The sequence below is a fragment of the Nuphar pumila genome, chromosome 5 (assembly GCF_984573655.1).
Source record: "Nuphar pumila chromosome 5, dmNupPumi1.hap1.1, whole genome shotgun sequence".
In the NCBI taxonomy this organism is placed as follows: domain Eukaryota; kingdom Viridiplantae; phylum Streptophyta; class Magnoliopsida; order Nymphaeales; family Nymphaeaceae; genus Nuphar; species Nuphar pumila.
Window position 1 is genome coordinate 120,110,453 of NC_143253.1, and position 17,076 is coordinate 120,127,528.

Here is a 17,076-nt window from a genome sequence, read left to right on the forward strand (position 1 = left end):
CATTTTTTGAATATGATGTCTCTTGGCAGCCCAACATTCCGTACTATATAGTAAAGCGGACCTAATAGCCATCCTATAAAACTTTCCCTTCAACCGCAATGGCATTCTACGATCGCACAACACTCCAGTTGCACTCTTCCATTTCATTCACCCAACCTTTATCCTATGATTTACATCTCCATCAATTTCTCCATACTTTTGAATGATAGATCCCAAATATTTGAAAGAATCATCCACCGGTATTTCTTGCTCACCAAGCTTCACTACACTCCCATCACTACTTCGTTGCTTACTAAATCGACATTTCATGTATTATGTATTACTCTTACTCAACTTAAAACCGCTTGCTTCCAATGTCTGTATTCATAATTTTAACTTAGCATTAACCCCAGCTCTAGACTCATCAATCAAAACAATATCATCAGCAAACAACATACACCACAACACATTTTCTTGAATTGATCTCGTAAGCTCATCCATCACTATAGCAAATAGGAAAGGGCTTAAAGCATATCCTTGATGTAACCCAACCGTTATAGCAAATTTATAAATGAATATTCAACAAAAAGTCACAAATAGCATCCCTTGTAGTGCAACACAACCTTCTAGCTATCTCATTCTATTCCAATCCATTTTTAAGTTCGAAAGTGAGTCCATTGTCACATTAAGTTCAATGTTAGAAATGTCTTTTTTTTTTTTTAGGAGAATCAGGAGCAGGAAAAAATTTCATGAAATTTTTAGTTTTTCTTAAAAAAATTTAGAGAACATATTCGCACACATAGAGATAAATAAATAAACACACATATATATGCACAAATAAAAATATAAATAATATAAAAACCATAAAATCCAGTTTTTATCATAATAATATCATGATGCATATGCTATATTTTCTAATTATTGATAATTAAAGAATATTGTAAAATTTCAACATTATATTGGTCTTTGAAAATATCGAGAAAAATCATGATATTTTCATTTGATGTAGATGTAGGTTATCAAACTTTTATCTCCCTACTCTTCGTCTTTTTTTTTGTTTTTTTAATTTTGATCCATGATGTAGAGGTTGTTGGGGTTCAAGGGTCATCTGTTCTTGCTACATCTGACTCCACTGCTAGGAGTATCTAACACAAAATTTTCATGTTTCAACTTTCAACTAGAGATAAAGATGAAAAAGATTGGATGCTTATTAGTTTATGCATGCATCTCTTCCACCGGATACGTGAATGGAACCTTCATCAGAACAACTTGGTTATCATCTCAATCACTCATATATGGGACTAGCATGAGAGTGGTTGGACTTATAAGGCTGAATTGGACGAGGATCCAAGCTTAAACACTATTAGAAATAATTGCCAACATTCTAAAAGTTGCAAAAAGTAGGGTGGGTGGATATAGGCAGTATTGAATTTGACTTGATCAAATCTTGCCTAGATGGATGCCTAATCATTATTAATCTCCACTTTCTTTTTTATTCTCTTTTTTTCTAAAATTTCTTATATATATATATATATTAGCCTAAGCATATAATGTAGTATATATTTCATATCCTACAATATATAGTATACATATTATATCTTATACTAAGAGGAAAGAGTTGGTCCACCCCCCTATGGGAGCCAACGTTTCCTTTTTATAAAATGTTAACTTGCTTGCTTGGCATTGAAATTGACTTGGTGAGTCTCTCTCTTTTTTTTTCTTCTTTCTTTCCTTTTCCTTTGTTTCCTATTTCTTTCATTGGTCCAGCCATTGCTGGACCCTTCTAAAGTCTTCTAAGGTTGGCAACCTCCTTATAGAGTTGACTTTTGAAAAAAAAGAAAGTTTTGACTTTTTCTTTTGATTTTTAGTTTTTTGGTAACTTTCATTTTAACCTCATTTTAAAGCTTTTTTTTTATCATTTTAAACTTTAAATTACAATGTCACATAGGATGTGATAACCCACCTATGAACTCCTACCATTTTATAAAATCTAGCTAATTTTTGAATTTCATTCCACTAAATGAAATTCTACTTAAATACAAATTAATTTAAATGAAGTATTTCATAAATGGAATTGTAAATTCACATGAAATTTAATAAAATTCACACCTAACTAAATTTTATTAATAAATTTCTAAAGTCTTAAATATTTAAATTATTTATTTTAATTTATTCGCTTAAGGGTTAATTCGAATTTTTCAAAAAAATATTTTTGAAAAGAAATTTTGAACTTCTATGAGACCTTGGGCATGTAAGGGTTCTTTTCTACATATTAATTTTTTTTCCTAAACCCTACAAACTCGCTAATGCATTTCTTAGCTAAAATTTGGAATTATAATTTATCATATAAAAATTAAAAATAAAAAAAATCAAGAAAAAGCCTCGAAAAGTTTTGGGTATTGCAGTTCACTATTGGACTTTTGAAAGGATGTACATGCCGACCCTTAATTTTTGGATTATGCTATGTATGTATCGCATGTTTGTCTACATTATCTACAAAAATACTCAAACTATCTTCGACATTTGTTTGTTGTGTGAATTCATCGTCATGCCCAAAAATCGGTTCTTCTTGACTAAAGAAAAAATATGCATCAATCCTACAATCAAGGTATGGATCATAAGTGTCCGATCACATACCTACATTTAAAGCTCACTCCCATGGTTAAACTTTAGGAGATGATGTGGAACTCGATTTTCCTTACTGTTTTTTCTTGTGCTCGCCTGGAGAGTTATTTATGCCCAACGACTATTTATGTAATAGGTAGGTGTGTTGTTGAACACCACTCTGTTCTTTTTTTCTAGAGAGATATTGAAAAATATGAGTAAAATATTATAAATTTATAGATGTAAACCCAATGTTCATATTCTTAGTACAATTTTTGAAATAGCTCAAAGGTCAAAAATTTGCAATAGCAATGACATAAAATATAGCTACTATTAGGTAAATAGCAGTGACATTACATTATAGCTGCTAAAAAATGTTAGTAACAACTACTTAAAGGTCGTTGCTATTTCTTTTTCAATAGCAGTCACTTTTGTAGTTGCAATAGATCAACAATAGATTAATAGAGGCCACTTTGTTCAAGTCACCCTTATTTCCTATGTATCAGAAGCCATCATAAATGTCGCCTCTATTGCTTACCCAACATTAGCCACTTTTGTGGCTACAGTAGATCATCACCCTTATTTTTTGTGTATTAATATCCACCATAAATATTGCCTCTACTTTCTATCCAATAGCTTTCACTTTTATGGCTAATAATAGATTATTAGAGACTAATTTAAAAAAATTATACTAATACATGTGTATCAACAACCACTAAAAGTGTGGTCGTTATTGCTTACCCAATAGCAACCACTAATGTGGTTGTAGTATATTATCAAAGGCCACTTGAAAAAGTGATTACTAATACCTATGTATCAATTGTCATCCTTAATGTCGCTGCTATTGCCCACTCAACATCAGTTACTTTTGTGGCTACAATAGATTATTAGAGGCTAATTTAAAATTTTATATAATACCTATGTATTAGCAACCACTAAAAGTATGATCGTTATTGCTTACCCAATAGTAGTCACTAATGTGTTGTAATAGATTATCAAAAGTCATTTAAGAAAGTGGCTGCTAATACATGTGTATCAACAACCACCTTTAATGTCATCATTATTGCTCACTAAACAACAGACATTTTTGTGGCTATAATAAATTATTAGAGGCAAATATTTAAAAAATCTCTACAAATATTTGTATATTAGCAGTCACTAAAAGTGTGACCGTTATTTCTTGCCCAATAACAACCACTAATATGACTATAGTAGATTATCAAAGATCACTTGTGAAAGTAGTTGCTAATACCTGTGTATCAGTCGTCACCTTTAATGTCGCTCCTACTGCCCACCCAACAATAACCACTTTTTGGAGTCACTGCTACTGCTACCTATTCTTGTAGTGATTCTACACTTTGAAAAAGTTTTGAGTCTAATCACTTAACCATGAATCAACTCGAACAGAGAAGATATTAACCAACTTAATAAGAGTTAATCTTTCTTTTACCACAAGGCATAATCGAGATTCAAAACTTAGTTCACATATATGATAATTGGAACTTGGGAAGACATGGCTTCGATCTATCAACAAATCTTAATAGCTCGTAAGAGTTTAGGATAGGCAAGAACTGCGACTCTCAGAGAAGATAGTTCTCTTATACTAGCTTAGTTAACAGAAAATACTATAAATTTGAAGGAACCATAGGATAGAAAATAGGAGTAGATCAATTACCAAACACCGAAGAAGATGATGATACATTTGAAGTTAAAGAGGAAGGTGTTGATGATGTCATGACTCCTATTGATGCTCTGATACCATATCAAAGAAAAAAAATGATACACACAAGCTCACACATAATATTGCATGGTTCGGTCTTAATAACCTACATCCATTTACTCTCACTCCATGAAAGGCATGAAGCCTTCTCTTGTAATGTTATCATGTTATAAGGGAGGTAAGTGATCTATCTTTCACCAATTTTTTAGATAGATATCTCTAATCACAATAAGAAACTAATTTCACATTTTGGAGGTTTCCATGTGAGACTCATTTTTTTATTGTCCTTCATTGAACGTGGTTCTCTTCTTTCCGTTTTTGTGATCATTGTTCAGATCTTGAGCTAGATCATGTTCAGATTCATTGAATCCTTTAACATAACCCAATGGACCCATGGATAAGATTGTCTCAAAAACAACCTGCAATTTGGCTTATACAAGGTTTATGATAGCCAAAAGTCATGCATAACCCTTATGGATCTTACATGTTTGGATGGTCTAGGTTGTTTCAGTGCCTTAGATATTTTATAAATAAGATAGTTTATATTCAATTTATTTTGAAGAATGAAATATATATTTATCTTTTTAAGGTAGATATAGAAAAAAACATTTAGAGTAAGTTTAGTTTCCTCAACCACATGTGGCTCCGAAACAAATTTGAATTGGAGTCATATGAATCAAAATCACACAAAGACCATTATGATTTTGATTCTCATGTAAATGAGAAAAAAAACTTTCATTTACCTTTACCGCTTATTTTTTTATGTTGGGTTATGAAAAATATACATGCACTAATAATATAAACATACTTTAGAGTGGTAGGCATGAGTATAAATGCTCAACTGGTTTGAAAGTATCAGGACATATTGAATGAGTTATCAATATAAATGAACAAATAAACTGTGTAATTACCTCAAAACGGTATGCTGAGGTATGATGCTCATGACTTGAAAGGCAATGTAAAAATTTATCTTTAAAGGGTACTTGGGCTATTGAGTCATGGAGAACTAAAGGATAAATGATACATATGATAAAATGCAATGAACCCTTAAATAAAAACACCTAATAATCTATTAAGACTCGAGCTTACCTTAGAAATTATAGGTAATACAAAACACTGTTAGACCATTATGTTTGTTTTTGTGAGATCTGAGCATCTTACTTGGTCGCCAATCTTCTGATTTAGGGGGTGAACTACCAATGCGTCCTAGGTGGTAGGTTCATGTCTTCTGCAGAAGTTTATGGTGCATATTGTTTTATACTGCTATTACTGATGAAATTTTTCTCGGTCCTAGATCACCCACAGTGTAACTGATTTAATGGAGGTAACCAAAAAAATAAAATATATAATATAATAAACATTCGAGTGGGTCCTCCATTCTGACGCCTAGTCATGTGGTACCCATAAGAGTGTAAAAAAATACAAAAGCCTTATACTTTAACAGATTTACATCTTCTATGGAAGCTATACATCTTCTTAGACAACTTATTGAAAGATATAGAGAGAGGAACAAAGATTTGCATATGGTTTTTATTGATTTAGAGAAGGCATACGATAGAGTACCTAGGGACGTTCTCTGGTGGACAATGATGAAGAAAGGTGTTTCTCTCAAGTACATTAGTATAATTAAAGATATGTATGAAGGAGTAGTAACCAATGTCCGCACTTGTGGAGGGGTGACAACCAATTTTCCGATAACGGTTGGGTTACATCAAGGATCTGCTTTAAGCCCTTTCCTATTTGCGATAGTGATGGATGAGCTTACGAGATCAATTCAAGAAAATGTACCGTGGTGTATGTTGTTTGCTGATGATATTGTTTTGATTGATGAGTCTAGAGCTGGGGTTAATGCTAAGTTAGAATTATGGAGACAGACATTGGAAGCTAGAGGTTTTAAGTTGAGTAAGAGTAAGACTGAATATATGGAATGTCGGTTTAGTAAGCAACGAAGTAGTGATGGGAGTGTAGTGAAGCTTGGTGAGCAAGATATACCGGTGAATGATTATTTCAAATATTTGGGATCCATCATTCAAAAGTATGGAGAAATTGATGGAGATGTAAATCATAGGATAAAGGTTGGGTGGATGAAATGGAAAAGTGCTACTGGAGTGCTGTGCGATCGTAGAATGCCATTGCGGTTGAAGGGAAAGTTTTATAGGACGACTATTAGACCCGCTTTACTATATGGTACGGAATGTTGGGCTGCCAAGAGACATCATATTCAAAAAATGAGTGTAGCTGAGATGCGGATGCTTAGATGGATGTGTGGAAATACAATAAAAGATAAGATTCGGAACGAAGAGATACGTAAGAAGGTAGGTGTTGCACCCATTGAAAATAAGATGCGAGAGAATCGTTTACGGTGGTTTGGACATATTCGGCGAAGGCCTAATGATGCTCCAGTTAGAAGGTTGGAGAAATGGGAAAATATATTAGTTAAAAGAGGTCGGGGTAGGCCTAGGAAGACTTGGATGGAGATGATAGGAAGGATATGAATGCTTTGAACCTCACCGAGGACATGGCGTTGAATAGAAATGATTGGAGGAAAAGGATTCATGTGGAAGACCCAAAATGAATTTCTTTTTTGGTTCATATCGCTGACCCCAATTGTTTTGGGATGAAGGCGTAGTTGTTGTTGTATACTTTAACAGATTTACTTTATGTTCAAGTTGTATTAAAACATGCCCTAATAATGCAAATTCTTAATCATGGATATGTTCATGTTTTGAAATATGTTGCATGGAGTTAATTGATATAATTGTCCATCTAAATGCATTATAATTGTTATGTTGCATTGTATATGTTTTAAAAAAATATATGATTTCATGTATGTTTATCTCTGTATATACATGCATTGTTATAGTATTCTTACTAAGACTTGATGGGTTTGACCCCTATATCATAAATATTAAGATAATAAGTAAAAAAGCTAGAGTGATGGCAATATATTGCGGGTGGTCCCAATAACTAACTATGTAGATCCAAGATTAGTCTTCAATAGAAATAGTTGTTAATTTGTTTTGACACATATTTATAAATAATTCATTTAATTGATAAATAATTTAAGTTGGTTCATAGATTGTGTTGTCTCTGTTACATATTTGATTCAGATTTTTGAGTTAGAACTTATCCACGATTTGGACCTAGACCCAAGGCCAATACGAAAATTAGATTCAGTTCCATACTAAATTTAAATACTTGTAACCCATCCAAAATTCTAATCAGAACCAAAATGAATGTTTTCGTCGTATTTTTATTTATTTTTTGTTAAAAGGTTCTTGTCCTTGGTTGTCTCATTTACAAACTTAGTTCTAGTGGACTAATATACGCTTGCGCTCGGGCGAACCCCCTAGTACTTAGTCTGGTTGAAACATTATCATCAATAAGGCCTTGCATCTTTCACTTAAAAAATAATTAGCTATATTTGAAGTTAAAAAAAATTGGCATTACAATACCACCGCCCATTAAGAACCACCCTTACTACTAAAATCCATCTCCTATTGTTCGAAAAATAGTAACCTTAACACCCTCTTGTATTGACCCACATATTTAACATAGAAGCCCCATCTCCGAAATCAAATAATAATGATGCCTTCACTAAGATGAATGATTGGTTATTAGAGGACCTTTCCATATGTGATGGACAATTACTTCATATAAAATGTCGAATGCATATCCTTAATTTAGTTGTTCAATATGGTTTAAAAAAGATAAATGAGATTGTTTTAAAGATACGAGAATATGTGAAGCATGTAAAAAGTTTAAAAAAAATACATAATATAGTAGTTACACAAGTAAAGATTGTTTGTTCTAGAAGTTTGTGTCAAGATGTACTTTATCGATAGAATTTTATAGATCTCATGCTTGATATTGCATTACAATACAAACAAGTATTTTTTAATTATGGTGATAGTGAACCAACTATAAAGGAAAAGATTCCAACAAAGAGTGAGCGAGAAAGAGCAAAAGTGATTTGTGAAAATTTAAATTTTTTTGCTACTACTACAAGTCTACAAATGCTTTTTATGGAGCCAAGTATCCAACATCAAACATTTTATTTTCCTTAATCTTGTATCAAATTTTCATTGAACATGTGGTGTAATAGTCGTGATCATTTTATTTCTATGGCTTTTAGTATAAGAACAAAATCAATAAATATTGAAATATATACCATTCAATATTTGGAATAGCAGTCATTTTCTATCCATATTACAAATTAAGGCTCATGGAATTTTATCATAGGCAAATTTATACTGAATGTGATGCTGCTATGGATAATGTTAGACAAGTTCATAATTAGAATGGTATTTTTTTTTCACTTGGTATTGAAGTTGAAAATATCAATTTGTGTGGATCTAATGATGAGTCATTTGATAATTCATGCAATACCAATTATATGAAAGCGTTTGTCAAGTTTTTAAATGATAGTTTACAAAACCAACACTTAAACACACACACACACATGTGTGTGTGTGTGTGTTATTTATTTTCTAAATCACATAGACTTTGATAGTTTGCATTGGTGGCAAGAAAATTCTCCAAAGTATCCAATTTTGCCAATAATGTCCCGAGATGTTCTATTTAATTCTTGCCTCTACCATTGCATCATAGAGGACACTCAGCACTAGTGGTAGAGTACTTGATGAGAACAAGAATTCATTATATGAGGAAATTGTGCAAGTTTTAATAAGTGGACAAGATTGGTTAAAGATAGTAAGTAATTTTTTATGATGTTTTAAATTACTTGATTTGTTTAATATATTATTTAATGTCATAAGTATCAATTTATACTGAATCACATCTACTAGTTCTACATATGCGGACAATTAGTAAATGTATCATGAGTTTTTTTTTTATTTAATTTTAATATATTGATTTGTCACTTTTTCATTCCGTGCTTATATTTTTAATTTATTTCTATAGATATAAAAAGAACCGTGCAGAATATTAGTCAATTTTGTTGGCATTTCCTTACTCAGGTATTCTTTTTAACAAATATATATGTTTTCAGTTGAATGACTATATTCTATATTATTCCTTTTTTAATGCACAACCATATTGGTTGTAAGAATTCACTAGTGAAGCATTTGCTAAGGAGACATAATGAACTTATGGACGACCTTGAGTGTCCCTTGACCAATAGGAAGTGCACCTAGCTTCTCCCTTGGGGCAAAGGAAGCACACCCATGTGTTTCGAATATGTGACATCTCGTCAACTTGGTGACCTACCAAATAATCAGAGTCCGAATGGGCAATCATCCAATATTTTAATTCAACACCAGTTGCCTAGAAATTTATGAAGTTTTAACCTTCATATCACAATTTCAATACAATTTGATTAACAATCTGCTTCATTTGTACAAGAACTAAATTAAACAAACATTTTTTGTAGACCCAAACTGGTTATATTACAAACTAATTCGAAACCAAATTGTTAAAAAACTAAATAGAACCAATTTTGTTTGCAGACCCAATTTGGTTATATGCAAACTAGTTCAAGTCCAAATTGTTATAGATTCGACTTTGACTAACATCCCACTAATTTTGGTGCGATCCATTAATGATTTGACTGGATATATGCTAGACCATTTTGTACTCGATCAAAGATATGCTGAAACCTGATGACCCATGTGGGTCTGAAATAAATCACACTCTTGAACAAACACAAACTTGTTCAAATATCAATTTTGTTTGGGTCCAATATTAGATTTTATCCAAAATTCAGTCTAATGAATTATGAAACCATCCGGGGCTTATCCACTTGCACAATATGTCACAAATATCACCGATATCGTATCTAGTATATATAACACGATATATTATAAAAACAAAAAAAGACCCTTACACCATATGTCACAAATCTTGCTTATATGGTACATATATTGAAAACAAGGTATCATGTTTTAGTGCGATTTTAACATGTCATTAGCATGATAAAACTGTTTTTTGCAATTTTTATATTATCTATTTATTTATTATATTTCTATCTATATTTTACATATAACTTGTATTTTTTATATATCTCGATAATTTTGATGATTACCTAAAGAAGCCTAGATGTTTGAAAATATAGCGATATTTTCCTAGGCCAAAATCTTCCTTGCAACTAGATTTATGACCATGGTGACATGCTCTAAATCTAATCGTACTAACTTACATGCCCTAGTTTCCTCAAAAGAAAAAAAAGGGGAAAAAATAGAGAAAGCTTAGATGCCCTAGTAAAAGTGACAAATCGGTAGTCGATTACCGCAATATCATCCGTGGATCCTCTTGATCTTAAGGCTGATGTTAAAACGTACGAGAACCACACGATGAAGATCCGACGGCAGAAGGACGCCGAAGATGGCTATATAAGCCCACCTCCGGGTGGCCTCGAAGGGGCGACCAGTTTAGGGTTCAAATTCGTAGGGTTAGGGTTTTGTTCTTCCCTCGCCATCCCTTTGGAGGGTGCCGATTAGGGTTTAGGGTTTTTTGTGGTCATAGGGTTTAGGGTTTCTTTCATTGGGAATGGCCTCTGTGGTGTTGATTTTTGTTTAGCCTACTGTATCGATCTCTCCTTGTTGGTGGGATGGCTTTCACATCGATGGAGGAGAGTTTGCGGAAGAACTTTGATGATCTTCAACCTTTCACTCCATCCGCCTTAGGTTTCTCTATATGATGGTGGAAGTTGTTTCACAGTTTGATTTTGCATTTGGATCCGTTAAGGATCTATTCCACGCTCTTCTCGAGCAGTAGAAGACTGCTCGTTTTCGGTCTTCGGCGAGACTGCATCTGGTGAGCTTAAGCCTTTCCTCTATTTGAAATTGGTACAGGCGGTGGAGGCGAACCCCGTGATAAATATGGGGCTTCACCTCTTTCGAAGCCAGGGTCGAGGAAGGGTCTTCACCGCGAATTGGAGCGACAGATTAAGTCGTTTGTTAAGGAAAATGGTTGCTGTGGAATCAAGCTTTTGGATAGAATGAGGTAATTCGCGCTGTTGGGCCATTTATTGTTACTTGTGTTATGGATTTTTACTTGTTCTGGTGGATGCGTGTTGCATTAGTTTGGAAGCCTTTATAGGGTTTTTTTTTGTGTTGGTTTTGGTTTGTTTTTCATATTCTTTGAGTAGTTTAATGTTCTTGGAAGACTTTGTCTTTTGAATATGTGACGGGGTTGATTTTCATGGCAGAAGATCTCCTTAACAATATAGGAGCAAACCAATTATGTTTGTAGATTCCTTTGTTAACGTCACAGATAAAACTTGTGAATTTCTATTGCAAAATCTCAGAGAAATCTGTTGGGTGATGCCTGTATTCGTAAGTGGTCTCATATTCCATCGCCTTGATTAGCGGTGTCACCGCCATTACTTCATGGGATTGGCCATGAGACACACATGTGCTCAGTTGGATCTTGCTAAATGCAGTTTTAGATGAAGTGATAGTTATATGATTTCTTTTGGTTTCATCGATCCATGTTTTCTGTGTTCATGCTACCGCCAATATGCTATTTAGGGATTAGTTTTGTATTTTCCCTTGTGGATTTTTTGGGTTATGGTTACGTTTTTCCTATATGTGATATCGATAAATGCATGTGTTGGGGGTGATCCTTCTGCCAAAAGGTCTCCTTGACTAAATAGCCGCAAGCTGTGATTATTTCAGCTTCCTTAGTTATTGCTGTAAGGTCTCCTTGACTAAATAGCCTCAAGCTGTGATTATTTCAGCTTCCTTAGTTATTGCTGTAAGGTCTCCTTGACTAAATAGCCTCAAGCTGTGATTATTTCAGCTTCCTTAGTTATTGCTGTGAATAAATCTTTTCAATACTTGCGGCTGTATGGCTAAGCAATCTGATGGTTCCGCTTGTTGCTTTACGTTCACAAGTGATCTTATATTGCGTCACCTTAGTAATGGTTCCGCCACCATTGTTATCGGATTGGTTACTAAATATTGTTTATATATGATATGAGATATGGGGATGCATTCTCATTGTCTGGAGATTTGTCAGTCTACATGTTGTGGAGTGTTGAGTGGGTATGTTATTTTGAATGTGGTTTTTGGTCTGTGTGACGGGGGTGATTCTTCTGGCAGAAGAACACCCTAACAGAAGAGGGGCAAACATATAATGTTTGTATATTCCTTTGTTAACGTCACAAATAAAACTGATGAACATTTTTCACAGCCTCAGATGAATCTGTGTGGTTGTGTGTGTTCATTACTAGTCTCATATTCCATCGCCTTGAGTAGCAGTGTTACTGCCATTACTTCCTGGGATTGGCCATGAGACGTACATTTCCAACTCAAGTTATTTTTGTTTATGCATCCTATGTTTCATCTCATGCACTGACACTTCACAATGCTGATTTCATGTTTTGCTGTTTTTTCTGTTTTGTGAATATCTTTTCATCAAAATTTTTCTAAAGCCCTGTGATTTGCTCATCTGCAACTTCTTTAAGTTCCTTTATTTGTCAGACAGTTAAAATGTGAGGTTACCTGCAAGGTGTTTTCAATTTTTTTGTGCTATGGTAAATACCTGTTCTGAGAATTCAAGATTTGTGTGAGTGGTGTGTTATTTTTTAGATGACAACAAGAATTTTTGGTTAATTATGTCATGCTAAAATCTCTTGACAGTTAATTGTGTTAGTGATTTGTCAATTATATATGATATGAAATATGGGGATGCATTCTCATTGTCTGGAGATTTGTCAGTCTACATGTTGTGGAGTGTTGAGTGGGTATGCTTATTTTGAATGTGGTTTTTGGTCTGTGATGGGGGTGATTCTTCTGGCAGAAGAATACCCTAACAGAAGAGGGGCAAGCATATAATGTTTGTATATTCCTTTGTTAACGTCACAAATAAAACTGATGGACATTTTTCACAGCCTCAGATCAATCTGTCTGGTTGTGTGTGTTCATTACTAGTCTCATATTCCATCGCCTTGAGTAGCAGTGTTACTGCCATTACTTCCTGGGATTGGCCATGAGACGTACATTTCCAACTCAAGTTAGCATCCTATGTTTCATTTCATGCATTGACACTTCACAATGCTGATTTCATGTTTTGTTGTTTTTTCTGTTTTATTAATATCCTTTCATCAAAATTTTTCTAAAGTCCTGTGATTTGCTCATCTGCCACTTCTTTAAGTTCCTTTATATGTCAGACAGTTAAAATGTGAGGTTACCTGCAAGGTGTTTTCAATTTTTTTGTTTTATGGCAAATACCTGTTCCGAGAATTCAAGATTTGTATGAGTGGTGTGTTATTTTTTTAGATGCCAACAAGAATTTTTGGTTAATTATGTCATGCTAAAATCTTTTGACAGTTAATTGTGTTAGTGATTTGTCAATTTCGTGATATTAATTTGGCCTGGGATGAAACTTGAATGTAAACCATCTTTCGGGACTGAATGGCTGTAATGCCTTTGATGCCATTCTGCAATTCTGAGGCCATCTCAAAGACTTTTTTCCTTTTTTCTGCAAAATGATGCAGTTTTGGGATCTAATAGAATACAGTATCTAAAGGCGCCAATCATATGATCATTGCTTACAGTCCCTTTTGTCTTCTGTTCGGAAAATGTCTTTCTTCGTGATCACATTAGTAATTTTACATACTAGTTGTATCTCCTTTGAAGTTTTGAACTTGGTAGTTTTCCCTTGTTTTGCTGCACTATATTTTCTTTTTGCATTGTCCTATGATTTTTCCGGATTTGGTGACATCTTTTCTTGTGGGCCTTATTTTTCTTTTGGTGTGCCTCGTGAGTTGTCTTTTGATATGGAGTTTCATGTCTTATGTTTTACATGCTTTCTACATCTGAGCATTGTCATTCGCATCATGTGGTGATCAATTTAGGCTCTGGGACTATTCGTCTGATTTGTATTTTGGTGGAGTGGCTCTTGGATTGTCCAAACTGATATATCAGGGGTGAAGTTGGCCTAAGCATTCCTTTTTGAAATTTCTTCCATTGCCATCACTGAAGAAACACATTAAATTAAAGTGTACCAAAAGTGAATGCTAATCTCATGATCACGCATTTAGACAAAGCAGCTGCAGTAGCGCTATGTGCTCAAAGTACTGATTCTTTATGTTGCCCGATGGAAGTGCACATTGTATAAGAGCTCTTGACATTTTTAGTGACTTTTCCACAGGTTGAATCCGTCATTTTGGAACTTGATGCTCATCAATGGTTAATAAATTCGGAAGAAGCCACTTTAAACAGAGGGGTTATTTATCTAAAAGGGCTTGAAAGAGTTCTGGTCGCCTATATCACGGGTAAAGCAAAAAGATTTGAAAAAGCAACAATATGCTCATATCTGCAAGACCATGCCTGTGTATGCTGCTGATAAGCACCCCTCAAAACTGACTTTTCTGGAACGAGGCAGGCGGTGTGGCAGCATTCGTTCATCTTGACATACTTCGTCGGTAGCATTTAGGTTGGGTCCTAACAGTAGTGTAGTGTAGTGTATGGTGAAGTCTTATGAATAGAACCTAGCCAATCGGCAAGGGCCCAGTAATTTGCCTGTGTGGCTCTGTATTTCAATCATTGGTTTAGGATTCTGATTTTGTCTGTTATGACACAAGCCCACAGCCACAGAGTTTTACTGTAATAAGCCTCGGTCCTAAAAAAACAAGTCATTTCGGCCACCTGCCGTCTTCTTTCCCTTTCTCCTCCACATTAAGCATTATTTAATAAATTAGTTGTCTTGCTTTAATGTGCTTTTGATTGCTTTGTGGATGCATTGACCAGTTTCCGCTTTGAATCCACTCTGTGATTAGATTCAAATATGTCTGTGATTTATTTGATTACAGATTATACACACACATCTCTGGCAACCTCCCTAAACCGTCCTATAGGGCACTTTGGCTATGTTAGATTGTCTCAAGATCCCTTATGAATGTAATGCCTGTGAAAAAACACCCCCAGCGCTCTTTTTTTTTCTTTTGATAATTATGAGAGTTCATGTTTGTTATGGTGCTCGCAATACAATGGTCTACAAAGACTTGAGAAAGTTTATCACAAGACTGACTGACCCAAGTCAGTTTGAACTTTACTTAATGACGGTTTATCCCATCTATGACCAAAATTAGGGTGCCCTTGTAAATTTGTAATTGAATGTTGAATCTCTGAACAGTTTTGCAAGCATCCTCAAGCGTGCTGCTTTCTCAATTTATGACCTCTTTCTCAAATTCTTATATACATGAGAAAATGTTTCTTGCTAATATTTATTTATATACAGGAGATTACGTGTTTTCTTTCCTTACGTGCGTGTGCTGGAACTGACTTGGGTAACGTAAATGGGGTCATTAATTGGCATATTCATACGTATTAGTTGTTCCATAACTAGGTAAAGAGTGTTTGTGGATTACTACATGTTAGTTGTTCCATACGGAAGTAAACAGTGTTTGCTCCACTTAAGAAAAACTGCTAAATTTAAAGTTCATATTTATGTTTTCTTTGAGATATCAAAGTAGAGCTCAATCTGCACAATCACGTGGCCCACTCACAGCACTTGACATGACACGATGAATCAGAGTACTTGATGCAAAAGGAAGAACAACAGTGAAGGTTGCAACAGGCCTCTTCGAGAGGTGTCTGCTTTTTTTGTGTTACGAGTAATCTCTCTTTTAAAGAGAGAGATTGAGGCGGCTGGTTTTTAGTAGTTACTTATCAATTTCTCTCTAAATAGAGAAAATCGGTAAACTATTTTACAATAAAGCTTATCCAACGTTTAAATCTTTTATTTGGATAAGGCTCTACTGGGTGGTTTCATACGTTAGATAGAGAGTGGTTTTACCTTTCTCCTCAATGCAAGAAATCATGCATAAATTATGGCCATTAGGGTCATGTATGATCAATATTTTTTACTTCATGTAAAACTAATTATGATGCAGGATTTTATCTTCTATTATTGGAGTATTTCTCTTGCACCAATATTTCTGGAATGAGTTATATACTTTAGTTACTCATCTAATTATATGCCTTATCAGACATATCTCAATGTCATACATGATACATGTTTTGAGAACATTTTCTTTAATATGTCATTTGTTAAAGAATCAACAATTATATGAGATGTAGCTAAGTAATTGATTTTGATTTCATTCATTTCAATCATATCATGAATATAATAATATTTTAGCATTATATATTACTTTTAAAATTGTTCATTTCATTCTTCATAAAAGAGATAACTTGATTATCATAATAAATTTGGACTGACTGATTGGTTATATACAACTTCAAATTATTAATGAAATGACTTATCCAAAAGGCAAATATGATAGCTGTATTGCATGAATATGTATTCTCCTTCTTAAGTATGTTGAGCTACGCAACTTTGTTTCTTACAACATCAGGAAACTAATTCTCCTAAGAAAAATATATCCATAAGTAGATTTACTATCATCTCTAGTGCCTGTAAAGTCAGCATTAGAATACTCGGTTATTTCTAAAGCATCAACTTGAAAACATAATTTCAAATTTATAGTTCATTTTAAATATCAAAATATTCTTTTTATTACTTATCAGTGGGGTTAACCTGAATTATTTTCCTAATGACTAACGAGGCCAACAACAAAGCCGATATCACGCCTTGTGTATAGCATACATCAAACTTTTAACAGCTTGTACATAAAGAACATTCAGTCTTTCTTGTTCATCACCAAGACTACCATTTTTACTTAATTTGGCACATTTTACCACATGTTTTAACAGGCTTGCAATCACTCATTTTAAATTTTTTTATTATATAATTTATATATCTTTCTTGATTCAAGCTTAAAAGTTTAGAATCTCTATTTGGAG

General features: G+C 33.8%; 1 long non-coding RNA gene and 1 other non-coding gene across 2 annotated transcripts; both read left to right on the plus strand.

Moving 5' to 3' along the window:
* The first annotated feature begins 10,679 nt into the window (after positions 1-10,679).
* Positions 10,680-14,983, plus strand: LOC149838387 (uncharacterized). Its single transcript, XR_016431957.1, has 2 exons — positions 10,680-11,266; positions 14,420-14,983. It is a non-coding gene; the product is annotated as an uncharacterized LOC149838387 (long non-coding RNA).
* On the plus strand, positions 13,637-13,723 carry LOC149838388 (small nucleolar RNA SNORD96 family). The gene has a single exon (XR_016432286.1). It is a non-coding gene; the product is annotated as a small nucleolar RNA SNORD96 family (small nucleolar RNA).
* Positions 14,984-17,076: the final 2,093 nt, after the last annotated feature.